Raw genomic sequence first — 21379 nt, forward strand, 5'->3', positions numbered from 1 at the left:
TGTATAGAATTGTAGAGAAGAAAATTAGATTCCCCTGATGGTGGTAAAAGTATGTCTATTTATAGGGCTAAATCTAAGTAACTAGTCTCCTTGAATTATGGGTCCATTATAAGCATTTACTCAATCTATCCATTACTTTTGGAAGACTTGTAACAACTGTGTAAATGCTGGAATTCTGTAACTGATGAGTTAACTCCATAACTGATGAGTTAATTCCGTAATTAATGAGTCAATCTCGTGTCTGTTGAGTCAATCTCGTGCCTATTGAGTTAATCCCGTGCCTGTTCTGGGCTATTTCATGATGATCAGTTCCAGGGCTAACAGGCACGGTATGAGTATGTTCAGTCCCGGGGGTGTTTCACATAACATCTTTACATGTCATTCTTCACTTTTCTTCAAACTTTATTGACACATGTTGCCATTTAATAGACCCATATGGCAATATAATTTTTACTAATACAGATAGTCCCCCCACTTTCTGGTTACTCGCTATGATGTGACCGGAAAGTGGAAGATTTTATCATTTTCATCATTGCCTCTGCCTCATTAAAAACCTTGCCAGAAAAATCCAATAGGGACAAAAACCGGACGAAGGAAAAAAGAGTGCAGAACTTAGATATTCAGATGATAACTCCGTCGCTTATGTTCCTTTCGTCAATAATCGGTCGGTTTACCCCTGTCTTGTTTCAGGGTTTGAAGACAAATCTTTGCCTTATGTTTGCAAAGTTTGATATATATATTTCGACTTTATTTTCTGCCTATTTTAATGTTTGGGTTTTTATTTCACCCTTTAACTTTGCATTAAAAATGCTTCAATGCTCCGTGACTTTTTTGAATAAGCACGAATTATAAAAGAGGGCCCTTTTATGAATGACACTTAATGAAGAAGACGTCTCAACTTCATAATGGTGTAAATATACAAAAGAGAGATAGGAATTTTCACATATTTTTCTTTAACAATGTTTTGAAGAAAGTTTTTGCATTTAACTTTCATAACATTTCACATGTGTTTGTGTATCGTCTATAACTCATTTTGCAACTGTTTTTGCACTTGTAACTGGTTTTCTTTTGCAACAGTTTTTTTAATTAGTACAAGGGGATAACTATTTTTGTTTACAACAGTTTTAAATATAAGGGTATGAATTTTTACCGATAACTATTTTTATTGATAACAGTTTTCAAATGAATACAAGGGTAATGCTTTTTCATCCGTAACTGTTTTTAGTTACAACAGTTTTTGAGTAAGTACAAAGATGTGCATTTTTACCCGTAACTAATATTTTGCCTTTTACCTTTTTTGAAACATTCGTTTATATTTACGAATATATTTTCAAAGGTTTTCGAGTCAGGCTTGTGTTTTTGGCTCGTGACTTTGCTCTTAACTTTCGATTTGTTGGGTAGACCTTAGGCTTGATTTGAATTTTGATTTTTCTAGTCTTCTTTGCCTTCCATATATATAGTCCCCAAGTGTTAGAGCTTTGAAGTATGAAATCTCGAGCATTTGATTATTCCTTCCACGTGGTCCATTTCCTGAAAGGAAAAACATACGGGACTCGGAGGTATATATTTAGATGATCACTGCTTAACCTTTTTTTTTTACCAAAAGGGTTGTAACCTAGACCGGGATTAATACAATGTTCCTCGTGTCTTTCGGGTCTAATATCATCATTTGGTATTTTAGAGAATTTATCCGAGTACTAATTTTTCTTGGCACTTTAAAAAATTATTTGAGTGCTCATACTTAGTCTTTTAGACTTAAAATATATATTTGGATGCATCGTTACATGTGCGATGTCTTAATGTTGCACCTTTGGGTTTCTAACTTTTATATAAAAGAGGGCACTTTTATATACTTTAAACGCTATGAAGAGGACGTCTCCTTTTCATTCAGGCGTAAAATAGGATTGATTGATCCGAGTAGACTTTTTGTTTGAGGGAATATTAATCCAAGTAGGATTTACAAGAGTATTGACCCCATTATGATTTACGGAAGTATTGATCCCGGTAAGACATTGAGTTTGAGGGAATATTGATCTCAAATAAGTATATATCTGAAAAGATATTTAATCTGATTGGATTTTGAACCCAAATTGGAGTATATGAACATACTTCCAAGTAGAAAGGGACACATGTCCGAAATAATATTTGAGATTTTCATTTATATATACGGGATAATCGATCCGAGTCATAATACAAATTAGCCATTAAGAAAGGCCTATATATTTAACTTGGATGGTCGTTGTTGGACTGAATATAAGTCACGTGTTTGTTCAAAGTGAACTTTATTCTGGTGGCATATTTGCATACCTTTATCTTGACTTAGATGTAAAACTCTCATTTTTTATTGTGGGATTCTTAACTCTGACATGGAGTTCTCGATCCTTTTTGTGTACGTGTAGTATATGTATTTTTGAAGAACTTATTCAACACTGTTTGAAGTGTTTATGCTTGATATGAGTAAAACAATTAATTGAGTTGAGATGGTAAATAATGTCAGGTCAAATTGACTAATATTCAAGTATGAGTAATCTCCCTAGTGTTTGAGTTTTGAGGTATGAGAACTCAAACACTGGAATCATAATTTGACGATCCACCGTCTAATAGTCCCCAGTAAGATAGTTAGTTTCGATATTGATGGACTTTCAAATGGTCCAGTTCCAACATAGGGACGGTACCGAAGCTCTTTTTATCAAATATTTTGTACTCTGGCCGGGAACTACGGAGGTTCCAAAATGTTGTTGAGGATCATGCCATATCTTGATTTGAGCTATTCATACTAACTTTGATGAGTTTTTGATTTAAAGCCTTACTACCGGAGTAGTTTGCACTGCTTTCTTTATAAATTTCTCGCATCATATATTTTGTTTGTTTGGTCCATGTGGCATTTTAGCTTTTGGGAGCCTTGAATATTCTCAAATATAATTCTCCTTCATCAAGGCAGGCAGTACGGGATGAGACGCACTCAGAGTTATCGATAGCATGCTTGTCTTTGGGTAAAGTCTCATTCTGCAAGTAAAAAATGAATTTATTATGCTAATTCCAAATTAAATAAGTCAGGCTTACCTCATTTTCATTCTAATTGATGATAGATCAGGGATCGCCTAAATAAGAGATGGCTCGATCCCGAGACTGTTTGATCTGGAAACGATATTTCTCAATAAGTGCCCGGAGTTGCTTTCTGAGTGAGTGATATTTCTCATAGTTCTCTTGGATTTGATCAATCGTTAAATCAATATTTTTGCTCTGAGTCCCCCAGCTAATTCAAGCCCTGTAGCATATGCTTCATACTCGGCTTTGTTGTTAGTAATAAAATAACTTTTATGAATTATCTAACTACTTTCCCTGATTGGCATTAAGCATTGTCCCTAACTTGAAAAGTTTAGTACTTGTGGTTCTAATTGTATAGAAGGTCCAGATCCAAAGAACTATCCCAGAAATAACATGTTCGGGGTAATATGTTCGAGCTAAGATTAATCATGAAATTTGCTAAATTTGTGATTTTATAGTCGTACGTGGCTGATAAATAATATCATATTCACTTAGTTCGACTACTCATTTAGCTAGCCTTCGTGACAGTTCATGTTTATGCAAAATATTGCGTAATGAAAATATAGTGACTACGGGAATTAAATGACATTGAAAATAAAGCCATAGATTTAGGGCAACTACAATTAATGTCAACTTATCAAACTGTAAATATGTAGTTTCCGTATCTAAGAGCATTTTATAATAGATAGGAGAATGTGTACCTTTATCTTCTTGAATTAAAATTGCATTTACCGAGACATCCGAGACAATTTGGTGTACCAGCAATCATCTTTCTCCTCGGAATTTTGAAAGTAATGATACGTTGATGTTAGATAGCAAGTTCGAATGATTCGACTTTTTGGACTAAACCGATCTTTCGAAGTTCTATAACTTTATCTTTTATTATTTGACTCTAGTTTCTTCTTTTGCTTGACCGGATTATACCGCGGGTCAATATTGAGCATATAAACCTTTACCTCTAATGGTACACCTGTTATGTTAGCATGGAGGCAAGCAAAGCAATTTTTGTTAGCATATAAAAGTTTAATCAACTTACCTTTAAATTCGGTGTCGAGTCTCGACCAACGCAATCCTTCCTATTTGGGAAGCCAATGATAATTTCTAGTTCTTTAGCATTTGACCTCGTGGCTTCTGATGCCTTCGGTTCAATGATTGCTTCCGAAAATATTTGTATAATTGTCCAAGGTTATTAATGAACCTTCCTTCCTCGTGGTCTATTCCATCCCGCAGCTATCTCTTCTTTTTCAGTTGTTAGGTGTAGTATCTTTGTAAGCAATCTCGTGGGTGTTTTACCCATGTTCCTCCTAAACTTCATTCTTCTCTTATGAAATTTTACAATTTAGCAAGGTAATTCCTTACCTGTTCGGGTAGATCCAGATCTTTTCCAGCCCGTGAAGAAAATCTCGTATCTCTTTTGCTCGGACCTATTTTTAGATTTTTGCGTTTAGATTCGGATCACCCAAGAATCACATCCGCTTGATCTCTGGATCTGTTTTTGACTTTCAATTGAATGAATGTGTCTTCCTCTATTCGAAGCTTTGTATTATATCGAATGTAAATTTTACTCCTCAGTTCCGGGAAGGTCCGGCGTTATTCTTTTGACTCCTTCAATCGGATCTGGAATCACCTTAGTTTGGTTTTCGAACCTGTTTTTGGACCACTTATTAGTGTCGATTCGACTTACCGTGTCTTCTTCTGTTTAAATTTTGGTGTTGCAATGGTTATGCATATCGTTCTCGCAGGATAGATAGGATTTCCCGGAGGTGTTCTATCTGCTCATTATGTTCCTTGATCTGTTTCTGCAAGGTTAGAACTAAATTTTGCAAATTAAAATTACCTGGCGTATCTGGACTCCTGTTCCGGAACTGTTTCGTACAGATCCGTTATAATCAGTTCTGGTACTGATAGTTGTGGTACCAATATATCGATGTACATTCTCTATTTTTCTCTGCTTGTTGCTTACATATCATTATCATGGCTATTCTTCCCTTTTTATTTTGCATGGTAAAGCCATCTCCAACTTGGTTGTCCTCAACTGTGTTGATTGGAAAATTTCGGCCATGATGAAGGTTTAAAATGAAAACAAGCGAATATTAACAAAAATTGTTACTATCTTTGGATGAATAGCAAATTTTCTTGAGTTCTCGGTAACGGAACCAAACTGTTTAACCCTAAAAATGGTTTTCAAGGTCAAAGCAATAATTTTATATGACGGGCCACAAGCAACCGATTCAATCCGAAAGATATAAAATTTTGTTAATACAACGTGATAGAGAAGTGGAAAATAAATTCAATGACAGATAATATAATAAAAATAAAGCATAGAAGAAAGAATTCTTATTGAATGATCCTTGATAGGATAATGAGCCGAACAGAGCTTGAAGGGCCGAACTATGGCTAACTTGGGAGCAAGATGCTCTGAATTACAATGTATAGAATTGTAGAGAAGAAAATTAGATTCCCCTGATGGTGGTAAAAGTATGTCTATTTATAGGGCTAAATCTAAATAACTAGTCTCCTTGAATTATGGGTCTATTATGAGCATTTACTCAATCTATCCATTACTTTTAGAAGACTTGTAACAGCTGTGTAAATGCTGAAATTCCGTAACTGATGAGTTAACTCCATAACTGATGGGTTAATTCCGTAATTAATGAGTCAATCTCGTGCATGTTGAGTCAATCCCGTGCCTGTTCTGGGCTATTTCATGATGATCGGTTCCGGGGTTAACAGGCACGGTATGAGTATGTTCGGTCCCGGGGGTGTTTCACATAACATCTTTACATGTCATTCTTCACTTTTCTTCAAACTTTATTGACACATGTCACCATTTAATAGACCCACATGGCAGTCTAATTTTTACTAATAAAAGAACGAGCAGGAAGAACCACAGCATGTAATTCATATGATCGTTGGTGGGGTCGATATACCTCAAAGTTTGATATTCAAATGCACCAAGGTGACAATCACAAGGGAAAAGTGAACCCCAGACTACTTACCTGAAGAAACCTTGGTATTCAACGATGAGGATGCAGAAGGGATCGAAAAACCTCACAACGACGCACTGGTAATATCTATCCTTATGAAATAAATTCAAGTTAAACGTGTGTTGATTGATCCAGGTAGCTTGGCAAACATTATTCGATCGAGAGTTGTAGAACAACTCGGTCTCCAAGATCAGGTCATGCTCGCAGCTTGACTGCTTAACGGCTTCAACATGGCAAGTGAAACACCAAAGGGGAAATCATTTTGCTAGTGAATGTGGCCGGGACTATCTAGGAAACAAAGTTCCACGTAATCGAAGGTGATATGAGGTAGAACGTGCTGATCGGAAGGCCTTGGATTCATAACATGATCTTGAAATTCCCAACATCATATGAAATTAAAACAGTGTACGGGGAACAACCAGCCGCCAAAGAAATTTTTGCAATCGATGAGGTAGTACCAGTATCGGTGCTTTCATCAACAAGGGAATCGGAGTCAAAGGGAAAGCGAGAAGTCAAATAGAAACCATAGTCACCAGTCTCGACCCGATCCGGGGAGAAGGAAACTTTCGAGGACGATGATTATATGATACCTCGAACCTTCATAATCCCCGATGATTCTAATGCAACAAAGTCAACGGTCGAAGAGCTTGAACAAATCATGTTGATTGAGCATCTGCCGATCGAAAACTCGTTCAATTTCTTTTAAATAACATGGTTTATTTTGCATGGTCCCACCTAGATATGACAAGGATCCCACCGGAGATCACTACGCGTCGACTGAGCTTGGATCCAAAGTTCCGCTCGGTGAAGCAAAAGAGAAGACCTCAGTTCGAGGTAAAACATACATTCATCAAGGACAAGGTAACAAAACTTCTCAATATAGGGTCCATTCGGGAGGTGAAACGTCCTGAATGCCTAGCAAACGTAGTTGTAGTCCCTATAAAGGGAAACAAACTTAGAATGTGAGCAGAGGACCATTGCAGGAGACCATCGACATACTGAAAAAGTACAACATGAAGCTTAACCTGGAGAAATGTACATTCGGGGTCGGCTTAGGCAAATTCCTCGGTTTTATGGTATCAAATCGGGGAATCGAAATCAACTCCGATAAAATAAAGGCAAACAAAGACATAACAGCTGCTGATAATGTCAAGGCTGTACAAAGGTTAATGGGACGTATAGTTGCCTTGGATCGATTTATTTAGAGGTCCTCAGAAAGGAGTCACCATTTCTTCTCACTGCTTAAGAAAAGGAGCAACTTTGCATGGAACTCGAAATGCCAACAGGCTTTGGAGGAACTCAAACGTTACCTGTCAAGCTTGCTATTGCTTCACACACCAAAGGCAGACGAGCAACTTTACCTATACCTAGCGGTCTCAGAGGTTGTGGTAAGTGGGGTCTTAGTTCGAAAAGAGGAAGGTATGCAATTTCCTGTTTATTATGTTAGTCGAACCCTACGTGAAGCCGAGGCCCGATACCCACACATAGAGAATTTGACGCTTGCTTTAATAAGCGCCTCTAGGAAATTAAACTCCATATTTCAATGTCACCCAATTTGTGTTGTGACCACTTACCCCCTTTGCAATATTTTGCACAGGCCCGAGCTCTCAGGCCGATTTGCCAAATAGGCCATCGAGATCAGTAGGTACGATATCGAGTATCAACCCCGAATGACCATCAAGTGTCAAATCTTGGCAGACTTTATGGTCGATTGTACACCAACCCTCATACCCAAGGTCGACAAGGAACTATTATTAAAATCGGGTACGTCATCGGGGGTGTGGACCCTCTTCACAGACGGCGCTTCGAATGTGAAAGGGTCCGGGCTAGGCATCATCTTGAAGCCTCTCACAGGTAATACGATTAGACAATCTATCAAAACTTCGAAATTGACTAACAATGAGGTTGAATATAAGGCCATGATTGCAGGTCTCGAATTAGCTAAGAGCTTGAGAGCGGAGGTCATCGAGGCCAAATGTGACTCCTAACTTGTGGTAAATTAAGTCAACAAAACTTTCGAGGTTCGAGAAGATAGAATGCAGAGGTGCTTAGACAAATTACAAGTGTCTCAACATCAATTTAAAGAATGGACGCTGCAACACGTACCTCGAGAACAAAATAGCGAGGCCGATGCCCGTGCAAATTTTGGGTCTTCGATCGAAGGCGATGAACTTAGCTCGAGGACTGTCATGCAACTTTCAAGGTCAGTTATCGAAGAAGGATATGCCAAAATAAACTCCACAAGTTTAACCTGGGATTGGAGGAATAAGCACATCGAATACCTAAAGAACGGAAAGCTTCCATCGGATCCTAAAGAATCGAGGACTCTGCGCACGATGGCTGCATAGTTCACATTAGCCGAGGATGGAACACTGTATAGGAGAACGTTCGATGGACCGTTAGTGAAATGTTTGGGGCCGAAAGACACTAATTATGTTCTACGGGAAATTCACGAGTGCACTTGTGGAAATCATTCTGATGCCGAATCATTGGTTCACAAAGTCATCAGAGCAAGATACTATTGGGACGATATATAAAAGGATGCTAAAGAATTTGTTTGAAAGTGAGACAGATGTCAAAAGTATGTGCCGATGATCCACCAGCCCGCAGAGGAACTCCACTCAGTCCTATCCATGTGGTCGTTCATGAAATGAGGGATGGATATCGCCGGCCCTCTACCATCGGCCCAAGGTAAAGCTAAATTCATTTTGTTTATGATTGACTATTTCTCTAAGTGGGTTGAAGCACAAGACTTAGAGAAAGTCAGAGAAAAAGAAGTCATAAACTTCATTTAGGACCACATTATATGCCGATTCGGAATGCCTGCCGAGATTGTATGCGACAATAGAGAAAAATTCGTCGGTAGCAAAGTGACAAAGTTTTTCGAAGACCACAAGATAAAAAGGATCCTGTCAACGCCGTACCATCCTAGTGGGAACGAACAGGCCGAATCGACGAACAAGACCATCATCCAAAATCTAAAGAAAAGGTTGAACAAAGCTAAAGGAAAATGAAGAGAAATATTGCCCGAGGTCCTTTGGGCATATCGAACAACGTCAAAATCCATCACGAGGGAAACGCCATTCTCTTTAGTCTACGGTGTCGAAGCTCTAATCCTGGTCGAAGTTGGGGAACCCAACTTCAAGTTTCGGTATGCAATGGAAGAATCAAATCACGAGGCTATGAATATGAGCCTCGAATTGCTAGATGAAAGCCGAGAAGCCTCTCTCATTCGAATGGCCGCACAGAAACATCGGATCGAGAGGTATTACAATCGAAGAACCAATCTTTGACACTTTAAAACCGGGGACTTAGTCCTAAGAAAAGTCACCATCAATAATCGGGACCCAAACGAAGGAAAACTTGGTCCGAATTGGGAAATACCGTATCAGGTCCTCGATATCGTACAAACTTGGCATGATAGACGGCAAGCAATTACCAAACAATTGGAACATATCACTTCTCAAATGATACTACTGCTAAGGTATGATTTTCTCCATTTTTATTTACATTTATACTAACCAATTGCAGGTGTTCGACCGAAGATATTGAAGGATCCATCAATACAAAGTCCTTATTTTTATCCCAAATGGATTTTTCCGACGAGGTTTTTAATGAGGCAACCATTGTTCGTACTAACTTAGAGCAACTCAATATTATACGAGTCTTCTTTACAATCAACCTCGAATACTAGGGGGCATCACCCTCGGATGTCAACTTTGTTACAAGGAAGATACTTCGTGTCAACAGGGTCTCGATAGGTAAATCTTTGAAAGGGCCAAATGGTCAAACGAACCATGCCCATTTAGATCACTCGGGCCCTAAAGGCAAACATATACGCATGTATAATCTATTGAGAGAAGTATTTTTCTTTGCCAAATATTTCTTGCCTTAAAGAAATTTTTACTTTATAGTTCCGTACTTTTGATCTATTATGGAAATAAGATTAAGGGCCGATCACAACTAAAGTTCAAACAACTTACCCCATACTCAGGGACTGCCGTCCGAAAAATTAATGTAATCGAATTATTAAAACCTCGAGATCATAAGACCTTAAAAGGCAACCCTCATTTTATAGGCCATGGCCACCCCACTCAGGGATTGACACTTCGAACAAGTTTGAAGAGTAATCGGGAAACAAGCCCAAGAGGCAAGTCCTAAGTTAAAGGCTACGACCAAACTAACACGGCTCGGAGACGTCCGAATTTCGTAATAAAAATAGGCCTTCTAATATCTTCACAAAACCGGTTAAAAAGGCTACCCTCAGCTAAATTATAAAGGGTTTGGATAAACATCAACACTCTAAACCCTAAGGGGTACCGGATCATTCGAACTCTCGAACAACCTTAATTTATGCTAAGGCATAATGAATTTTTGACCTTTTTAAGCTGAAAAGGGAAAAAAGCCATTCTTTTGAGGCCATATAGGCCGAATACAAGAGCCTAAGGGCCATCTATTTTGAGTTTTAGGGATCATCCTCACTCAATTAAAAACCAAGGGTCACTCTGCTTCAAGTTCGAAGAAACATTCACTCGACACTAGTTATGTTTCGATCCAAAACGGCCCAAATTTCGAATTTATGAATACAATCCCATAAGGCGTCGATAAAACAAGTAAAGACAAAACAAGGGAAAAGAAAACAAATTCAGAAAGGAAATTTTTTTATATACCAAAATTTTTCTTACAAGGACCACTTGGCCCGATTAAAAACATTTTACAAAGGACAAAGGCAGCCTTAAAAGAAATACTACTAATCCTAAGGGCCTAGTCTTCTTCGGGGGTAGCTTCTTCACCCTCAGAGTCTTCTCCACCAGATCCTCTCACATCCTCGGAATCCTCATCGGGGAATGCTAACTTCCGAGTCATTGCTTCCTCAACCTTGGCCTCGAGCTTAGCGGATATGTCGACATTTCGAGCAAGGATTTGCCTAGAACCCCCCCCCCCCTTTGATCCTACCACTTCGAATAATCAACCATGTCCCTGGCCTGCTCGAGGGTGGCTTCAACATCGGCTTTGTATCGATCTATAATAGCTTGGGCCTTACATTGGCCGCAACTACTTCGGATCTGGCAACCTCAAGTTCCTTGGCCAAATTGGCTAGATTGGCTTAGAGTTCCTCAACCTTCTTTGCTTGGACCTAGACATTGTCCTTTGCATGACGAAGATGCGACTTGGCAGAATCTAGTTCTGCCTAAACGGTTTCCTTTTGTGCAGCCAGGATGTCCATACACCCCTTGAACTGCTAGGCCTCAGCTCGCACTTCGTCCATTTGTCCTTGAAATACTTTGATCTGTTCCAGCCTCTGTCGAGCCTGCAGAATGGGATTGTTAGTCATTATCTCCAACTCGTCCTCACCATCATGAAAAATTCGGAATACCTACTCGGCCAACTCTTCATGCGCGTTCCGAGCCTCCAACAGGTCACCTGAATTTTCTCACTGAGAATCTTATAAGTGTTGCACTTCTCAGTAAGGCCTTGGACCTTGATCTTGCGTTCCTCTCGAGCTCAAAGAAAGGCCTCATGGTGCAACACCGAAGCCTGCAAGAAAGGAAGTAATGTTAGAAATATTTACAAGAAAAAAATCATGAAAAGGAAATGACCTTTGAACTTACCCGATTCAGAGCATGCTGGGCCTCGTTGAACAAGCAGGAAACATCCACTGCGTACATTTTGGCTTGGTCCTCCTTAGTGATCAGGCATCGAAGATAGTTTGCTACCCCTACGGGGACAGAAAAAACTTGTGTATCTTCCGAGATCAAGATGATAAGAGGTTGCTTCCGGTCTGGATCAACGCTAGGAGCCAGGAACTAATTGGTTAATGTATATCTCGAGGAAGCCTCATTCAAGCTCTTCTTTGGTACGACCAAGCCACCCAAACCGGTGACGTCTTCCATATCGGAAAAATAGCCATGGAAAAAGTCTTTGTCCCCCTGGGTCCCCTCTTCGTGACAAGTCTCTGCGGCATTAGCATCACGTATCATCAAATCCGAAACTGGAGGGAATGAGGAGGAATCCCCAGTCACTATTGCCCCAAGTGGATCTTTAGAGGCATCATCTTCATTCTAGGGAGCCTTGAGCTCGGTTTCTACCCCAGTTTTGACTGTCTCCTTGATAGCCTCTCTATCCTGAGGTGATCCATCTTCAACTCCTCTCATCAGACCAGGGCAAAGCAGCTTCGACCCCCACCTGTTCAGTGGTTCTTTGAACCTCGGTGCCAGCCCACACACGAAGCACCAAAATGGAATTTTCTTCTTCATCCTCATCTTCGGTCTCATCTGATAGCTGGTGGACGGACTCCAGAGTTACGGGGATGACATCCCCTTTTGGTTTACAGGGCCTTCTGGCTGGCCTTTTCTTCTCCGGGCTTGAGGAGCTCGCAGCTTCTTTTCTTTTCTTCTCCTTGCCCTGCTTCGGGGTAGACGAAGAAAGAAGTGCAACTTCTTCAGCAGAAGGGTGCCTCATCGGCACGTCCTTCCCAAGACCTACAAAATGGGGAAAATGAATAAGTACAAAAACAAAGTACAGATGGAAACATTGCAAAGAAAAAAGAAAATTACCGCGGTTTTGAGCCTCACATCGGCCCCTTGACAACTCCATCCAGGCACGCTCGGAGTAGGCTTTTTGAGACACCAATCCCTCGACCTATTGCCTTAGGTTGAGGAATACTTCCGTTATAACGGCCTTGGCTGCAACACAAAAAGTTTAGATGAGGGGAAAAGAAGAAAGCAGGAACGACAATAGTAGGTACTCGAAAGGCCAAACAAACACTTACGTTTCATGTTCCACCTTTCAGGGAACGACATATCTCCGGCGGGGATTAGGTCCGAAGTCCTTATTCACACGAACCTGCCTATCCAACCTCTGTCTCGAGTCTCATCTATATTTGAGAACAGGGGTTTGGTGGCTCGACGATAAAGCTTGATCATGCCTCCTCGATAAAGCCGAGAGCCGTAAAGGCGCAGAAGATTCCTGGTGTCGTACTTATGTACCTTGACATGGGTTCACATCGTCCTGGTGTCGAGGGTGTATTCTCCACCTTGAAATCGGAGGCAGTTGCATACTTCTTCAGAATAAAGTCAGTAAGAGGATGTTCTGCCATGGCACTGGTGCCGGCTGACTTTGATAAAGAGGCGTTTTCTTTGTGAGGGACAATTTTGGAGGTCTTAACCATTTTTTAAGAACGGGTAAGAATCGAGAGTGGGAGATTTGGCGTCTTAAGAAAAAATTGGCGAAGAAACTTAATGATTTGTAGAAGAAGAACCTGAAAAATGTAAAGTTTTCTGAAGGTTAGAGCAGAAGAGATCGAAGGTAAAGTTAAAAAAATGGAAAAGAGATCTATTTATGGGTTTCACGGCGACGGTTCAAGGTTTCTAGTGGTCGACCAACAACTGATGCACCTTAAATGCCTGGGAAGTTGAACCGATGGGATGTTTCGGTCACCTTTGCCACATACGCCACGATGCTTACGTCATGATAAATCGAGGTCAAGTTCGAAAGCCTCAATTCGTTTCTTTTCATTACACTCCAAAAAATAAGGGGACTATCTGTGTTCGGTTAAAACCGGGATCACCCGATTTTACTGATTTGCTGAGACCAGAGTAAAGGATCATATATCGATCCCATAATACGTTTTATCGAGGCACGAGGGTGAGGTACCAAGTTCAAGTTCGAAACACCTATCGATATCGAGGCCAGTAATGATCGAGATCAAATGGAACGGATGTGGGGCAAAATCGAAGATAGCTGTCACGACCCCGGTTCGCCATCCATGAACCATCGTGACGACACCTAGTCTCCACGACTAGGTAAGCCTAACAATGCGGAAAATCAACCAATTTGCGGAAGAAATAATTTAAAACCGAAGTAGCGAAATAAAACAGTAATTTAAGGTGCCGCTTGGCATACACAATATCAACTCACGAAAGCTAAATACATTTCCAAAACCCGGAATCTCATGATCACAAGCCTTTGAAAGTCTACAAACGTCTAACTCCAAATATCTAACAAGGACACAAAGTACGGAAGGGCTAATACAAAAGGGAGAGTAGAAAGAGACTCTTCGTTTTGCGGACACGCAGATATACCTCGGAGTCTCTACGAACGCCTCGTCTCAAGCGTGATAAGTCTGAGTGGAGGTACCTGGATCTGAAAATAAAAAACATGCACAGAAAGGGCATGAGTACACCACAACGGTACTCAGTAAGTGTCAACCCTAACCTCGGTCGGGTAGTGACGAGGAAGGTCAGGACCCTACTGAGATTAAATAAAATATAAAGGATGACAGAATAAGATAAGCAGAACAGTTGAAAGCTAACAGTAAGAATTTAATATAGGATAATAAGGAATTCAATAACTAGAACAGAGAAGAAAAAAACAATCACAAGGAGATACCACTCTTTGCAAGGATAATCACCGAGGATCTCTCAATATCCCGAGGATCTCTTAGTACCCTCAATATATGCTAGGGATCTCTTGGTATCCCGAGGATTTCTTGGTATCCTCCATATATGCTAGGGGTCTCTTGGTATCCTCAATATACGTGCTAGGGATCTCTCGGTATCCCGCACCTCAGCTCAAATCATAAATACGTGCAGGGGATCTCCCGGGATGCCTCCCATAGTCCCAAAGTAAAACACACAGCAACAACACAAAGAATACTCAATTAAGCTCAAATCCGTACCAAGTAAAACAAGTAATTCTAAACTAACATACTTCACATAATACAATTAAGGCAGTTTAAGAAAATAAGCAATTAAGTCAATTAAACATGCTTTTCCATGCTAACCGCAGGCCTAAATTGCAAGTAGTATAAAACAGGAAAAAGGAATACAATTGAATTTACTTAAGGAAAACAGGATTTTCAACAATTAGCTCAAGTATGCGCTTGTCACCTCACGTACAAGGCATTTCAATTATCAAATATACCAAATCCTAAGGGGAAGGTCCCACACACAAGGTTAGACAAGCCACTTACCTCGAACCAGCTCAAAATCAACCCGAAACCACGCTCTTGCCACGAGTACTCGACTCCAAATGGACCAAATCTTTTCAATTCAATTGCATAATATAAATAACACTTCAAGTAACTGATTCTACAATTAAATTCTAAGCTAATACGCAAAATTAGGTAAAATGACCAAACGCCCCTCGGGCCCACGTCTCGAAATCGAGTAAAATTTATATTTTCAGAATCCTCACACTCTCACGAGTTCAATCATACCAAAAGTACCAAAATCGGACCTCAAATGATCCCTCAAATCATCACTCAAAGGTCTCTAATTAATCAAGCCCTAACCCCAAAATTACCACTGATTTTCCTTAAATTTTCATGCTTATAATGATAAAAATTACTCCAATAACGAGTTTAGGGACCAAAGACCTTACCCCAATGAATTCCTCTGAAAATCTCCCTTGAAAATGCCCCCCAAGGCTTCTTCCCGTTTGAAAAGAGGTGAAAATAACTCAAATTTCGCGAAGGCAACTATTTATATGTTCTGCCCAGTTAATCTGCTTTTGTGGCTCTGGGACCGCACGTGCGGTCCCGCTTCTGCTAGGACACGGTCGCATCTTCGACATTTCACTTAAAGCCCATCTTCCTCACCTACAGTTAACCTTACGCAGATGCAGTGACGCTTCTGCGGTAAGCTCCCGCTTCTGCGGTCCCTGCTAGCATCTCCCATTTCCGCTTCTACGATGACTCCGCCGCTTCTGCGGCTCCGCACCTGCGGGACCCAACCGCAGGTGCGGTTATGACAGAGATCAGCAACTTCAACTGCTTCAAACCACTTCCAATTCTTCCGACAACCCTCCGAAATCACCCTGAAGCCCCCGGGACCTCAACCAAAAATACGAACAAGTTCTGTACCACTATCCAAACTTATACCAATCCTCAAAACACCTAAAACAACATCGAAACATCGAATTAACCATGGATTCAAGCCTAACAACTCCAAAAACTCTCAATTTACGCTTTCGATCAAAAAGTTTATCAAACCTCGTTCGAATGACCAGAAATTTTGCACACACGTCACATTCAACACTACGGAGCTATTCCAACTTCCGGAATTCCATTCCGACCCTCGGATCACAATCTCACTATCGAACAAGAAACTTCAAAATTCGACTTTCGGCATTTCAAGCCTAAATTAGCTGCGGACCTCTAAAACACAATCCGAACACGCCCCTAAGCCTGAAATCACCCCAACGGAGCTATTGGAACCATCAGAATTTCATTCTGAGGCCGTCTTCACACTGTTCCGACTACGGTCAAATTTCCAAAACTTAAGCTCTCATTTAGGGACTAAGTGTCTCAAAACTCTTCCAAAACCAAACATCCCGGCAAATCAAAATAGCAGAAATAAACACGGGAAAAGCAGTTAATAGGGGATCAGGGCGTAAATTCTTAAAACGACCGGCCGGGTCGTTACAATAACATAATAACATAAAGACGAGATATCCGTGACTGGTCGAAGATCATGACGGGAATCTTGGAACAGATCAAATCAAAAACGGTTAATTAGCTAATCATGGGATTTATTTCCGTAATTAAAATTGTACCATAGGTAGGATTCCTCTACTATATTAAAAGGGTCCTAATCATTTTGTAATCACCTTACGTTCACGCTTATCAAAGCAATACAATACTTTTTAGCTTATATCCTTGTTCATCAAATAGTTACACTTTAATTATTCTTGCACTGGTCAGTTCGAGAGTATTCAAACTCGAGGGCTGGACTCCGTTCAAACACTGATTTGCCTTATCTTATCGTTGATTTCTGTTATTGTTCTTTATATTTATCAATTGGTATTAAGTGAAATCGCGTGTCCTTACAACCACGTTATAAGTTTAATTGTTATCCAATTTTTAGGGTAAATAAATCTCTCGTTTATGTGCTCCTCAACAAATAAAGTTTGAAGTCTAATATAATTATCATCTCTGATCAATGTCTTTTCGGGACCCAATGACTACGGATCCTTGGGAGTGGACTTGAGGACAAAAGTCTACAAAATATTCACAAGACTTATGGTCTTATATTCTTCGCACAAGCGTTGAATGCTTCTTTTTATAATAAAGTCAAATTATGACATCGTGGATTAAGGCATTTTCATGTGCATATAAGAGTGTTTGTTTATCAAATCCACTCATTATTCTTCAAACTTGAAATATAAAATTTGAAGTTTGAAAAATAGGTTCAGGAGTTTCTCAAGTTAATTAAGTTGTCACTTATAAAATTTTAACTATGTTTCTATATTCCAACATAACTTCAACTTCCAAGTATCATTTCAACTTCAAATATTACTTAATCCATCTCAATTTATGTGGTGGTGCATGTCTCGATATAGAGTTTAAAAAGTAAATATATATATATTAAATTTGTGGTTTGAAATAAACTATAGCAACTTGTATGATTGTAAATCAATTCATTAATAATAAAGTGTAAATTCCAAAGATAAATTATTTCAAAATAAAAATGATGACATTCTTTTTGAAATTAACTAAAAGCAAAAAAGCACCACATAAATCAAACGAATGAGTACTTTTTTGTTAAATCTCAACTAGCTTATGTCCAAACGCTAAATATGGCAGTAATGTTTTAGGTTGACGGTTTGGCCTCAATCAAAAAAGTCATTGACAAATATTGGAGCCTTTTCCACCGGAGGGGAGTAGGGACTAGGGAGTACAAGAATAATCACATGCTAATATTTTAATATAGTAAATTTTACTAGGGGGAAACGTTTTTTTTACTTTTTTCCATGCGAAGTAAATTATAAGACAATTTCCATTGCAACATCTGACTTCTTGACTACTAAAAAACTTTTTTTTCCTTTTACTTTTCTCATAAATAATTCTCTGTTGAGAAAAACTTTATAAGCTTTGCACAATATTTGAATTGAATTAATTCAGAAAACTTGAACAATACATTTGTAAAAATTAAACCATGAGCTTCACTTAAACAAAACGCGTGTAAAACTTAAAAATTCATAAATGAAAACTAGTATTCAACTTAAAATACACTTTCAAACCTGTATTTTGATATTTAATTTAAAGTTTAAACGTTGAAATTAACTATTTACAGGACTTATGATCAAAATTTTGTTTTTTACAGATGCTATTCATTTTATGTACACACAATAAAAGAGTGATTCAAGTCTGTATTGGGAAAAATTGAGTTTATATATATTGAAGTGATTGAAAGATGACATGTCATGACACGAAGGCTGGTCAAAGAATGGTGATTAGTAAAAAGGCACGAGTTGCAACAGATACGAGCAGAGGCACGAGCAGATATTCAAAAGACTCGACGTCCGTACCTATTTAAATCCAAAAATTAAGGAGAATGAATCTGACAACACAAAAGACTACAGATACAATATTTAATAAGCATTAAATACTGAAAACGCTAGAAAATCTGTATTGAATTACAATAATTACCATTTTAACGTAGCATTAAAAGCCTTTAATTGTCCATAATAGCCTTATTATGACAAAGGCAAAACGTATATCTTAGAAATGTCTATAAAAAGGGAAAAATTGAACATTTGTAAGGACACGAAATATCATTGGAATATATTGATTTACTTTATTTTTTTCTGTTCATCTTATTATTAGCAAAATCAATTTCCTTTATTCATTTTTTTATTATCAGTAACCCGGGTTCTTCTAAAATAAAGTTTTGACCAAAATTCTACTTTTTGGGTAAACAAATTGGTTCCGTTACCGGAAATCTGATAATCTATTCTTTCTTAACCTAATCTCTTTTATTGCATCAACCATGTCAAACGTTAACGACAACAACCAAGGAAACCAAGGAAACCATCAACTCCAGGGGAATCCACAAGATGATCGCACCCCGATCCCTTCTCCACAAATCTCCCCCCGGCGGTCTCGAGAAGGCACTCCTGATGGATCTCATTCAAATACAAATGCTCAATTTGAAAACGATGAAGCTATCAATGAAGCTTTGCAAAAGCTAATCGCTCAACAGGTCAATAAAGCTCTTGAGGCCTTTGCCAGTCAGTTACCTGTTGCACCACCAACACCCACTCCAAATAACAACACTTTAGAAAACCCTCGTTCCGGGCTTGCTAATTCGGGCAGTGGTGGAATACCCAGCGAGTCACGAGATGGAGAACCAGGCAACTTAGTTAATTCTGATTTACAAAATTTAGTATTAACATTGCAGAAACAGCTCAAAGAACAAAGTGACCGCATAAAGCAAATACCTAGAGTACCACCTATAATCAAAGGGATAGATATGGACAAATATTCACAACAACCTTGGAAGCCAAGTGTTGCTCCCCTCCCAATTCCAAAGAAATTCAAAATGCCCGATATTCCAAAATACGATGGAACTACTGATCTACGAGACCACGTGACTGCATTCACAACAGGCGTAAAAGTCAACGACTTGACCAAACAAGAAATTGAATCATTATTGGTCAAAAAATTAGTGAAACACTCACTAAGGGAGCATTAACATGGTATTCTCTTTTACCCGAAAATTCCATAAATTCTTTTGCTGAGCTTGCAGATTCATTTATCAAAGCACATTTGGGAGCTCAAAAAGTCAAAAAAAGAATGGAGGATATTTTCAAAATCAAGCAAGGGGACTCAGAGTTGCTTAGAGAGTTCGTGGATAGGTTCCAGCGTGAAAGAATGACGTTACCGCGTGTGTCAGACAATTGGGCAGCTATAGCCTTCACTAGTAATTTGGATGAAAAAAGCTCAGAAACCACGAGGCGACTCAAGGAAAGTCTTCGTGAATTCCCAGCAACAATGTGGAATGACGTTTACAACAGGTATAGCACGAAGCTAAGGATAGAAGAAGATATTATCTCACGGTCTCAAAAAGAGGAAAAGATGAGTTCGAGACGGGCGGAAACAGAAAAAAGGTCCGGTAAAAACAGATACGAACCATATATGGGCCCACCGGAAAAAGATTCACGATCAAAACATGACAATTCAAGGTACGATCATAGATCTAGGAATAGAGAGTCGGGCTCATCATCAAGATTTGGGAATGATCGAAACATACGAGAGTCGCGGGATGATGATAGAAACTTAAAGGCAAGATTTGGCGGTTATAATTTTAATGTAAGCACTTCCGAGCTCATATATGTTTTAAGAAGCATGGGTGATAAGGTGAGTAGGCCAAAAAATGAGATCGAATCCAAACAGGTGCAATCCTGATCACTGGTGCGAATTTCACAACGATCATGGTCATAAAACGGCAGATTGTAGGTTGCTACAAGGTGAAGTTGATCATCTATTAAAGCAAGGGTATCTCACCGAATTTTTTCAGTGAGAAAGGTAAGCAAGCATACATGAAGAATAGGCAGGAGCCCCCTAACTACCTTCTCCCAAAAGGACCGTTAATGTTATAGGCGGAGGTGAAGAAATCAATGGTGTGACGTACACAGTAGCCAATAAAGTTTCAAAGGTCACAGTTACCCACGGTAAGCGGGTTAGACATGTCTTAGAGGAAGAAAGTATTATGTTTGATGATGCAGATGCGGATGGCGTATTAACTCCACATAACAATGCATTGGTAATATCTCTACTTGTACATGATACTAATGTGAAACAAGTTTTGATTGATCCAGGTAGTTCCTGTCACACCTCCTTTTTCCGCACCCACGAGGGTACAGGGGAGTTTTTTCCAATTAAAGGACAATCGAAACGGGATTGGTTTAATTATTTCAGAGTCGCCACTTGGGAGATTTAGGGTGTCCCAAGTCACCAATTTTAATCCCGAATCGAGGAAAAGAATGACTCTATATTACAGTCTGCGTACCAGAAATCCGGATAAGGAATTCTGTTAACCCGGGAGAAGGTGTTAGGCATTCCGGAGTTCCGTGGTTCTAGCACGGGCGCTCAACTGTTATATTTGGCTTATTTATCTGATTTTAAATACAATATGAACTTATGTGCAAATTTTATCTTTCAACTGCTTTTATCATTTACTGTTATTTTTATCAAGAATTGCAACGTTATAAAAATGTATCTCAAACCACGTTACAATCAATGTACCCGTGGTCGTCGACACACTTTGACTCCGTTGAGATTTGGATTTGGGTCACATCAATGTGCACCCGAGTTTAAGGAATTTAAATTATTAAAGGCGCGCCTAAAGCGAGTAGCGTATTTATTATTGGTAGGACCGTGGAATTTTACTAAACGGTCCATCCCGAAGTCTAAACAATTTTTAAAGCAAATATTTACTGAGGGCCCCGCAATTTGTATTTTATTTGGCGAGGCTCATCTCATTCTTATTTTTTAAAATGAATTTGCAACGTCATGGACACGCATCTCGAACCACGTCACAATCAATGTACCCGTGATT

The sequence above is a fragment of the Nicotiana tabacum genome, chromosome 22 (assembly GCF_000715075.1).
Source record: "Nicotiana tabacum cultivar K326 chromosome 22, ASM71507v2, whole genome shotgun sequence".
NCBI classification, from domain to species: Eukaryota; Viridiplantae; Streptophyta; class Magnoliopsida; order Solanales; family Solanaceae; genus Nicotiana; species Nicotiana tabacum.